This window comes from Elaeis guineensis, chromosome 4 (genome assembly GCF_000442705.2).
Source record: "Elaeis guineensis isolate ETL-2024a chromosome 4, EG11, whole genome shotgun sequence".
Lineage (NCBI taxonomy): Eukaryota > Viridiplantae > Streptophyta > Magnoliopsida > Arecales > Arecaceae > Elaeis > Elaeis guineensis.
Genome location: NC_025996.2, coordinates 132,060,528 through 132,071,239, shown reverse-complemented (window position 1 = coordinate 132,071,239; position 10,712 = coordinate 132,060,528). Strand labels below are relative to the sequence as shown.

The 10,712-nt window shown below is 33.4% G+C and overlaps 1 long non-coding RNA gene across 1 annotated transcript; it reads right to left on the bottom strand.

Moving 5' to 3' along the window:
• Positions 1-5,196: 5,196 nt before the first annotated feature.
• Positions 5,197-5,635, bottom strand: LOC140857040 (uncharacterized). Its single transcript, XR_012140511.1, has 2 exons — positions 5,510-5,635; positions 5,197-5,407 (listed from the first exon to the last, which is right to left on the bottom strand). It is a non-coding gene; the product is annotated as an uncharacterized lncRNA (long non-coding RNA).
• Between the last annotated feature and the right edge of the window lie 5,077 nt (positions 5,636-10,712).

Below are 10,712 nucleotides of genomic sequence, written 5' to 3'. Positions count from 1 at the left end.
ACATCAAATATCTATCTGAAACAGAACCATTCATTTTTTTATTTATCAAGATCAACATTTCAAAAATTTTCAATATTTCAAGATTTCGAAATTATGATCTCATTTCCTGTAAAAATTAATGTTCAATATCTCACAACTCAAATTAAAATCAAATCTATCTCTTGTGAATAGAAGAAGGTCAATGTCTCTATTCTTGCATAAGAACTTCATTCATCATTATTCATTTATTTATTTATATATATATTTTTAAAATATTAACCACTCTTAATTTCAACCCATCATAAGATAGGAAAAACATACTTATGTGAATCATTTGATGATATCCCAATCAATCAAAATTCAAAAATATTTTCTTTTATTCGTACTTTCAAAGATTGAAAATTTATCATTTCAATCTCATTCTCGAACTTTTGATATTTCAATTCTCGATACAACTTCATCATTAAGTCATTTCATAAAGATCAATATCACCATTGTTGATTGAATCAATATCACTATTTCTAGTCATCAAAATTTTCTTACTCAAACCCTCAAACTCTTAAATATTCTAATTCTTAAAGCAAATTTTATCATTAAGTCATTCCATAATAAGAATCAATTACTCAAAAATTGATCTAAATCAAAACTATATTTTTCTTATAATCAAAATCAATATCTCTATTCTAAGTAAGTATATCAATTTTCTTTATCTAAACATTAACAACTCTTAATTAATCGATTCATTATCAAATTAAATTATAAATAACTCTAATTTATCTTTTGTAGAATAATCGTCAATATCAATAGATAACCTCAATCTTTTCCATTTAGTCAGAGAAATAATAATGATCAAAAGAGTCCAAACTTCAAATTTTATTATACCCTGAAGATAAATATTTGAGTATAATAATCTAAGATCGAAATCATTATTTGATAAACAATCTCAAATTCTTACTAATAAACAGAGAATTATAAAATTTAATTTTAGGATATTCTAAATCTAAAATCAAAAATCAAAGGTCCACTCATCCTAGAATTAGGATGCTAATTATTTTTGTAGCATAATAGGTGGAAGCATCACTTTTAAAAATCACATTAGGATATCTAAAATAATTCAAAATTTTTAAAATATTATTCTTTCTAATATCAATAAATTTCTTGTATCAAACCATATCATCTATCATAATTCTTTAACTCAAAGGGTCAACATTCCTAACTTACTAAAAGTAATCCAGATTACCATGCTTCCGCTGCGCACTCTGATCTACCAATCAAAATTTTTTAGATTCACCAAAAAAAAGTTTGATCAAATAATTTCTTTATCTTATCAATAGAAAAGATCTAAAATTTCAAATTTCAATTGAAGTCAAAGATTAACTTTCCATTCTCATTCATACCTTTACTGGTATACAATAATCTTGATTAACTCTTGAGTCCAATATCATATTTAAAGCCATCATATAGATTTACTATAATCAATATGAATCAAATCTTAATTCTCATATCAATTTAATTCGATAATTTTCAAACCAAAAATCCTTATAAGTCAAATCAATAAAAAGAAATCTTTCAATGCTCCACCAAATTTGGATATAATCTGAATATATAAGAACTTCAAATTATTATTTTTTTTTTCTAAAATTTTTATAATCAAAATCTTTAATATCTATCATGTATCTTTTCACAAAATCATACAAGCCTCAAAAATCAAATCTTCATTTAATAATAGATTCAATTAGGGACCTCGTTAACAAAAGCAAAGGAACTCCATATCAATTCCTAAATCCAAAATTTCTAAATTGTAAATGGATCTGAAATAAATATAAATCCACATACCAAGTTCACTTTCGATAAATATTCCAATTAAGCATCATAAAAAAAACTTTCTTAGCCCATTCTGGAATAATATTTTATTATCAAATCTTTATCTTGCCAATAATAGTCAACTTCTCAACTAAAAGTAATATCATAGTATTATTTTCACATCGAATTTGAACTTACGATTCACTTGAATAACCAATGATCAAATTAATAACCATAATGCACAATAAAATTTTATGTCAATCCTTTTGTGATTACTTTCGATCCAAATCTAACTAATCATATCATGATCAATAGATCATCCATCATATTTCAAATTCTATATGTTATAATCTCTTGTGATCCTTTCATACATAATCACAATGTTTAATCAAAATTTTTAAATATTTCTCCCACTACAATCATCAAAGATCTACACTATAATGTCCCTAGTGTATATCCACTCATACCCATTCTATATCTGATTCTATGTTTCATAATTCATCCACTTATGCTCTGATACCATTTTAATTGTCACGCCCCCGACTCGAGATTTTGAATCGAGGGTCATGGCAACCGCCGCATACTCATAGAAAACTCTTCCCATAAGCATGCAAGGCATCTTATCATGCTATCTTAAAACAACAGCGGAATAATTAGTTAATAATTTAAATCCAAAACATAACGATCTAAATTTCTTCTTTAATATCTTAATAAATTCAACAATAATTCATAAGCCTTACACCAAAGTCAATAAGACTTTCAACCTAAATTAAAAGTATGGAGATTCTGCTTCTGATCACTCTTCCATTCATATCTTGTATCATCTTAATTTCTCAACATCTCTAAAAACAGTAAAATAGGAGGTAATGAGCTAGACAGCCCAGTAAGCAATGATCACTTCTCAACAGATTTCATCAGGCATTTAAGTAAATAATCATTTATAGAAAATAAGTATATATAGTTCATCAATTCGAAATCAATTTCAATTATGCAACATGATTCATGCCAAATTCATTTCTTTTTCGAAAATTCAAGTTTCTTTCCAGATTTCAATTTCTTTCGTTCTTAAATTCTTTTCGTCAACCATGAGCTATGACCATATTTTCCCTGTGGCAGGGTCATAACACCGCGTATCTTCTTGCGGTGAGCTGCGAATCATCTGGCAGCAAAGTCCTTCGGAACCACTGGTCTCTCTGGTGGTTTGTCGCTGGTCTCTCTGACGACGTAAACCCTCAGGACAAATCAATTGCCAACGTATATGCCCCCATTGGCAGGGTCCTTTATATAGTCAGATTGTCAATTCATAATGTTTCTTATATCATAATTCTTCATAAATCATATTTCATATTCTAATTTTGATAATAAAACATATAATCATGTAGTATCGAAATCAATCAATATAATGCATTATGGAATCAATATGTTCAATCATGCTTCATCATAACATTTCAAATAAGATATTTTCATAACAAAATACCATTCATCCAATTCATGCATCGTTTCACAAATTATGTCAGAAAAATATATTATAATTTGCCGATAAATCTAGAAAAAGTGAAACATTACTTACCTCAAACGCATTCCAATAAATCCACATAATTTTATAAATTTTCTTCCAAAAATTCTGTTCGTAGATCATATCGTGATATCCCATGATCAAATATCCACAATCCTATACAAAATCAATTTCAATAATTAGAAAGAATACGAATACCATATTTCAACGGTTTAGATTGGGTCCGATCATCTAATTTTATCTAATCAAAATCTAATTAGGACCTAAACGATCCAAAGTTTGACTATCAGATCAAATCAGATTCGAAGTGATAGGACCGAGGTTTCATCATCGATTTCATAAAATCAAGTAGAGAGAGACAATTAGAGGAGAGAGAATTCATGAGGTACAATTCAAATTAATCAGATGACACAATCCAACATTACGATTGATCCAATATCTCGAGTGATGAAATCAACATGATCAAATCAAATCATGACTAGATCGGGATCATGGATGATCAAATCTAAAGATTCATGATCTGATCAAGGTGGGTGCCAGTACGCTGTCTGACAACCATGGATCAGGGTTCTTCATTAGAATCAGATCAAGACTATTAAAAAAAATTTCTTCATTCACTAACTTTTTTAGAGAGAGAATCAATCAAGAGAGAGAATATTTTAGAGAGAGAAAATTTTAGAGAGAAAAAATTCATCTTGAATTCTTCAGACAATATAATTCAACAAATTCGATCGATCAGATCAAATCATGTTAAGATTATCATGTGGACAATTCAATAAAATTATGAGAAATAAAATCTAAAAATACCTGATCTGATCAAAGTGGATGTCGGTGTACCGTCCGACGATCACAGATCAAAAATTCATCACGAGAATCATTTAAATTCATCATCATTCTTCTCAAAATTTTAGAAATCTTAGGAGAGAGAAATAATCTAGAGGGAGGATTCTAGAGAGAGAAAGTAGATAGAGAAAGTCCAATTCTAGAGAGAGAAAATACTAATTCAGACTGAAGAGAGAGAGGAAAGAGAGAGAAACTCTCTTTCTCATATTTTATTATTTATATCATTATTTATTAATTTATTTATTTTATTTTTCTTTCTTCTTTTTTTTTCTTTTTCTTCACGAAAGAGAGAGGAGAGAAAATCGTATTTATGATTATTATATTATTATTATATTATTTTTCTTCTTCTTTCTTTTTTTCTTTTCTTTTTCTTTTTCTTTTCCTTCTTTTTCTTTTCTTTTTCTTTTTTTTTTCCTTCTTCTTCTTTTCTTTTTTTTTCTTTTTCTTTTCCTTCCTTCTTCCCGTGGGTTCCTTTGGGCCGAAACAGGTCCCCTCGTTGGAGTTCCGACCGACGGTGCAGCCGGCGTGGGGCGGCCATCGACAGGAGGGGGGCGACTCGACGACGAGAGGAGGGCCAAACCGGTGGTCGGCGGTGACCACCGGCGTCGGAAAAATCGAAGAAAAAGGGGCAAAAATAGAGGTTCTTTCGCAACAAAATCCGACGACTCCGGTCGTCGGCGAGCATGCACACCGGCATGGGAAGGAAAGGGGAGAAGAGAGTAAGGGGAGGAGGCTTACCTCCGACGCCGGTGAGGCTTTTTCGGTGAGCAATTGGACGGACACAGTGATGGGTCTCCGTGAGGATTTTTCGGCGATTGCCGCCGTTTTGCCCTGGGATTTCTCGATGAGAGGGAGAGAGGAGGGTTCTCCTCCTTAAATAGGGCCGGAGGGAGCTCTTTCCGACTCCGATTGGGAGCCGACGAGAGGAGGAAGAAGACTCCTGTTTTTTTTTTTTTTTTTTTCGTTTTGGGCTTTGATGGGCTGGGATTCTTACATGGGCTGGGCCATCACATTACCCTCAAAAAATTAAAAAAAAGAGAGTAAAAGCCAAGGTCTTGTACACATATGCAAAAGCTCTAATTTAATCCAAATACTACACTTCAATCAAACTAATAAAAAAAATAAAATTAATAATAAAGATCTTGAATATTTTCTAATCAAGATCTTATATATTGCTCCATGTCCTTTCTCAGCCTATCCGAGCTCTCCTTCCAACGTTCTTCCTCTAGACGTTGCTTCTCGGCACGTCTTTTGTCAAGATCAGTCCTACAAAACCAAAGGTGTAACTTAACATATTTTCACTCCTTCTACAACTTGACACAAGCAAAACGATACACGTGGTAACAAATAAAACAAGGAACAAAGTACCTGCTAGTGGCCATATTGATGGTCACGTTGATTATTTTGGCTGCCGACCCTGTTGATGTTGTAGACTGGCTTTTCGTTATTAATGGAACCTTAAGCATTTCATCCTCTACAATAGTGGGATCATCTACATTAAAAAAAAAAAAAAAAAAACAATAGAGTAATTGTTATCACAGTTAACACATAAATAGAGAAACAAAAATGAACAGATGAGACTTCTAATCAAATAGCCAATTAAAAATTTAAAACCAAACTAGTACATTCTCATTCACAGAATAAAAACAATTAAAACTGCAAAACAAACATAACAAAGGATTACCTTTTTCTTCAAAACCACATAACCAATTTCGAGTACAAATAGTTGCTTCAGCATTCTCTGGTAGAAGTGAGCTCCGATATTTGTTAAGAACTTTGGCACCAATGCTAAATGTCGACTCTGAAGCAACCATTGTTATTGGAATGTTCATAATGTCACGTGCCATTATAGAGAGAATTGGATACCTTGCAGAATTTTAATTTCCTCCGATAATCTAAAATTTTCATGTCTGGTGCTTGTTTGTGATCATACTTCCGCTCCTCCAAATAAAGATCCAACTCCGATTTAGAGGCATTCCAAAAATTTTCATAATCCTCGTACCCCAACAAATACAATATACAACATATTCCAAGTATTATAAAAATGAAAAAGAAAATCATGATTTGATGATGAAAATAAACACTAATTGAAAGAAACAACTTACACTGAGCTCAGGTTCAATTGCAACTTGCATCTCGGTAGTATTCGATGTGATATTATAAGTATTGGAGCTAACTTGATTTGCATATACATCAAAGAGCATCTTCAAGTTGCCTTTAAGGTCCTCAAATCTACTCAAATATGTGGTCGGATAGACCTTCTTATAGCAAAAATCCACAAAGGTCAACTTATATCGAGGGTCAAGAACAACAGCAATTGCTGGAATCTCACTGTAACAATCCCAATACTACTCAAACTTTTCCTTCATTACCACTGCCATGTCACTAATGACTTTGTCATTGCTCTTACACTCCTCGATGAGACGTAGTTGGATCTTCCACAAACATTTGAAATACAAATTTGCAGTTGGATATTGGGAACCCGAAAGTAAAGTGGTAATTTCAGCAAATGGTTGTAAGAACTTCCAAATCTTCTCGGCTCTATCCCACTCATCATTAGATGGATAAAATTCATAATTTGAATCAATTAATGCATAATGAGTAAAGATACACCGATAATTTAAAACACTTTCAAGCATTAAAAAGGTTGGATTCCATCTTGTTGGTACATCTAATCGCAAACCCATTGAAGTAGACACACCACCTTGCTCAACAAGCTCAATGAATTTAATCATTCTGCATTCACTTCCCTTAAGAGAAAAAATTTTCCTCTCAATTTCCCATTCTTTCAAGAATTGAAAGGTTTTCTCTGCCATTAGAGACCCTATATGCGGAGGAGGGAAGTGAGAAAAGTTCAAAATCTTGCTATGCAAAATCCAATCCTCGTCTACATAGTGAGCCGCAAGATAAACATAACTCTCGGTTGTGCATGATGTCCATAAGTCAGATGTGAGACTTATTCTACCTGAAACTTTTGCTAAAAAGAATTTGAGCCTATTCTTCTCTTTTCTATATATTTTCATATAATTGGCTTTAGAAGTGTTCTGACAATAATGCTTCACATCTTCATTCAAATAAGAATGGACCTCTCTTAACCCTTCATGTTCAACAACTGAATATAGATAATTATGCATCATGATAGCAATTGCCATCGTTTCCCTATAAGTTTCTTGACTAATCTTTTGTGACCGCAACTTGCTATCTTCATTAAAGATCAATTGACCCACATCTGAAACCTCACAATTTTTACAAATTTCTAAGTGCCTAATAAGGTTTTTAGTTCCATGAGTTGAACTAGATTCACCAATAGCATAATTTGCTGGACATCTATTACATCTAGCCCTATTCTTTCCATTCTCCTTATAGACAGTATAATGATCCCAAACATCAGAAGTCTTACGTCATTTGTTACCTCTGTCTTCTGTTTTTATCCCTTCGGAAGACTGTGTTAGTGGATTACTTTCAGTGACACTATCTTGAATACTAGAAGCCATATATATCTGCAATCAAATGAGAAAAAGTTTAATAAATATATGTATAACAAAGTTCAAGCTGAGTTATATTTTTCAAGATGAGAAAACTAGTTTTCTTCCATCATCGTTAATCTGGTTTTATTTCTGTTGAGTGATGAATCTCTGATCCGGGCATTTATTTCATCCATTAAAGGCTGAGGCACTGAGCACATTAGAATCATTTTCATGGGATTAAGAGTGCATTTTCTTTTTCATCCTCTTTGCTTCTATTTTGCCCAAAATATATACTAACAAATTGAAGATATCAGGAACTTAAGAACATATAGCAGTAAAATAGATCTGGATGTATACAAATTACAAGTCCTCTAAAAGAATCGACATGAGATGATAAATTAGTTCCTAATATTTTCACACCAAAACATTCGATGTTAATTTCTACCAAAAAAAAGAAACTCCTTTAGATCATGTAGAGGTTCAAAGATTCATCACTTAATAGAAATAAAAATGTTTTTCAATATCAAGCTTGAAGCAAGGAATCACAACACATCTACAACAATGAATCATTAAAATAAAAAGCCTAGAAATAAAAGACAAACCTGAAATGTGAGAAATTTTGATAGTTTGAAGTTATCGATTGAGGGCGAAATTGAGGAGAGGAAGATTGCAACGATTAGGAGTGAGGAGAGGACGATTGCAATGAGTAGGAGTGAGGAGAGAGCAAGGACGACGGTGATTTGTGAGAGATCAAGAAGCTAAGGTTTGAGAGAGTGGTTGTCACTTATTAGGGTGAATAGTTGGGTTTGAGAGCATGAGGAGAGGACGATTGCAATGATGGAGAGGGTGAGGAGGACGACAGTGCTTTGCAAGAGATCGAAAAGAAGTTAGGGTTTGATAAAAAAAAGAAAAAAATGAGAGTGAGAGGCTGAGAGCCAACCATGAGATTGAGAGAGAGAGAAGCTAGGGTTTGGTTTGAGAAAGAAACAGGCAATGGGTAAAGATTAAAGTGAATGAGTATGAAATAAATATAAAATTCTTTATTAAATAAACAGATGACCCGTGGATACCCGTGGGTCAGCAAGTTGTGGGCCAAATTACCCACATTTAAATGGATCTTAATTTTTTTTACCAATACCCAACCCATTGTAGGTGGGTACGAGTCAACCTGCGGGTAGCAGGTCATTTTGCTAGGTCTACTCCTCATCCTCCTTTTGCTCCTGTATGTCCTTTCCAATAGTTGATGGATGAGAGTCAGATGTTCTAGCATCCTGTAATGAAGAAAAATAAAATATTATTAATAAATTTTAATACAAAAGTATATATGCCAATATGGAGGTATATATTTTGATATACTATGATTCTCGAACAGATTGTTCCTACACATTCCATTCGATAATACAGAGCTATAGATACTCCCAGCCCATCGATTGAAAAGTTCGATGGAATTTTTACCTCCTACATCCCATTTTCGGACTCAAGCCTAAACATCTAAAATTTTTAAATATAAAAATTTAAAATAAATAAAAAAAATTATTAATAGACTTACTTGCTATAATAGCTGTGATAACGAGTCCAACTGATCGTGCAGATGTAGATCAAGCTCTAAGGTTGCTAGCTCCAAAGCCTCTACATGACCTCCTTCACATGTATATCATCTCACGTCTGGATTGTCACGGTCTGAAAAGAGGATATCGAAGAGTATCGAGCTGCTGGAGGGTTGAAGCTATGGTCGAATCCTATGACTCAGCTTTTACTCACCCCTCCGATGGCCCTGAGCCATCCCTCAAGGTCATGGAGGGGCTGAGAGGATGGATCCTTACCGTGCCACGATACAAGATACTCCGTATAATCTACTTATACAGTTTAAAAATTTATTAGTCCATACATATCAGTATATATAAAAATTTAATAAATAATATTTTAAGTTGTTACCATGATCTATTGAGATCTAAAATCTAAATAATCACCAGTCCTCCTAGAATGGTGTGTGGCCTCCCATATCTTGAGCTACACTAGTGCACGATCCAGATGCTATATCTATAATAAATAAATAATAAAATAAATTAATCAAAATATACATATGATCAATTCAATATAAAATTAATTTAAGTATAGAATTTTTACCAATTTATCAGCCACAACATGTGTGCCAACGAAGCGGTCGGTGTGCTTGATCGGATCCTATTGGATGGTCTGATTCTATCAGATGGTCTGATTCTATCGTGCCCTCTATCGCCTATCAAAGTACTCCTCAGTGCTCCACTGATCATAGAGGGCCTCCTATATGTCAGCCCGCATCCAGTGATCTGTATAAGATTTTCAATCCGATAGTAATTCAAAACTGGAGTGCTCTATGACGGACTACCTAAGACTGTACAACCCATCCCAGAGCCTACGTGAAGCTACCTCCTCAAAGGTCTGATGCCAGCCTCCTCATCCTAAAGAGTCTCGAATTGGTAGTACTCCTACAAGTAGAAGCAAATGTGTATTAATAAATAGAATACAAACCTACCATGAATTTAAAAATTAAACACCTTTGACTTATCAAAAATATCTTCTAGGCTGCATCACGTGCCCTCGACGGCCAACTGGAGAACTCGTTCAAAGGCTCCGACATCAATTGTCGGATGATCGTGATAACCACTCGAGGCACCCCAGGCTCTCTAAATATGCTGCAAAATTGATTTTGAATAATAAATATTAGACTCTAAAATAGCTAAATTTTAAACATATTCAGTGAAAATATATGAGCGGCTCTAAATGTAGACACATTTTCTATCCTTCAATCGAGTCAGAGGTGCCATGAGCTGGGCAGATCCTCTACCATGCCACTGACTTTGAGAGTCAGATGCTGCTCCCTATGATTGTAGGGTCATTGGTGACCCCACATTGCCTGAACCTGAGAGTATCAAGATATCATAAAGAATGTTATATTAGATAATAAAGAATAAAATTACGTAAAAGAGAATATCTAAAGTATTAGAGTTTACTGTGTAGTATGTGTGGCACAGAATTATGTGAGCTAGCTGCATGAGAGCTCTCTCCTCGACTGTGATGGCTCCGACCTCTGGAAGATATGATCTATAATCTCTGAAAATAAA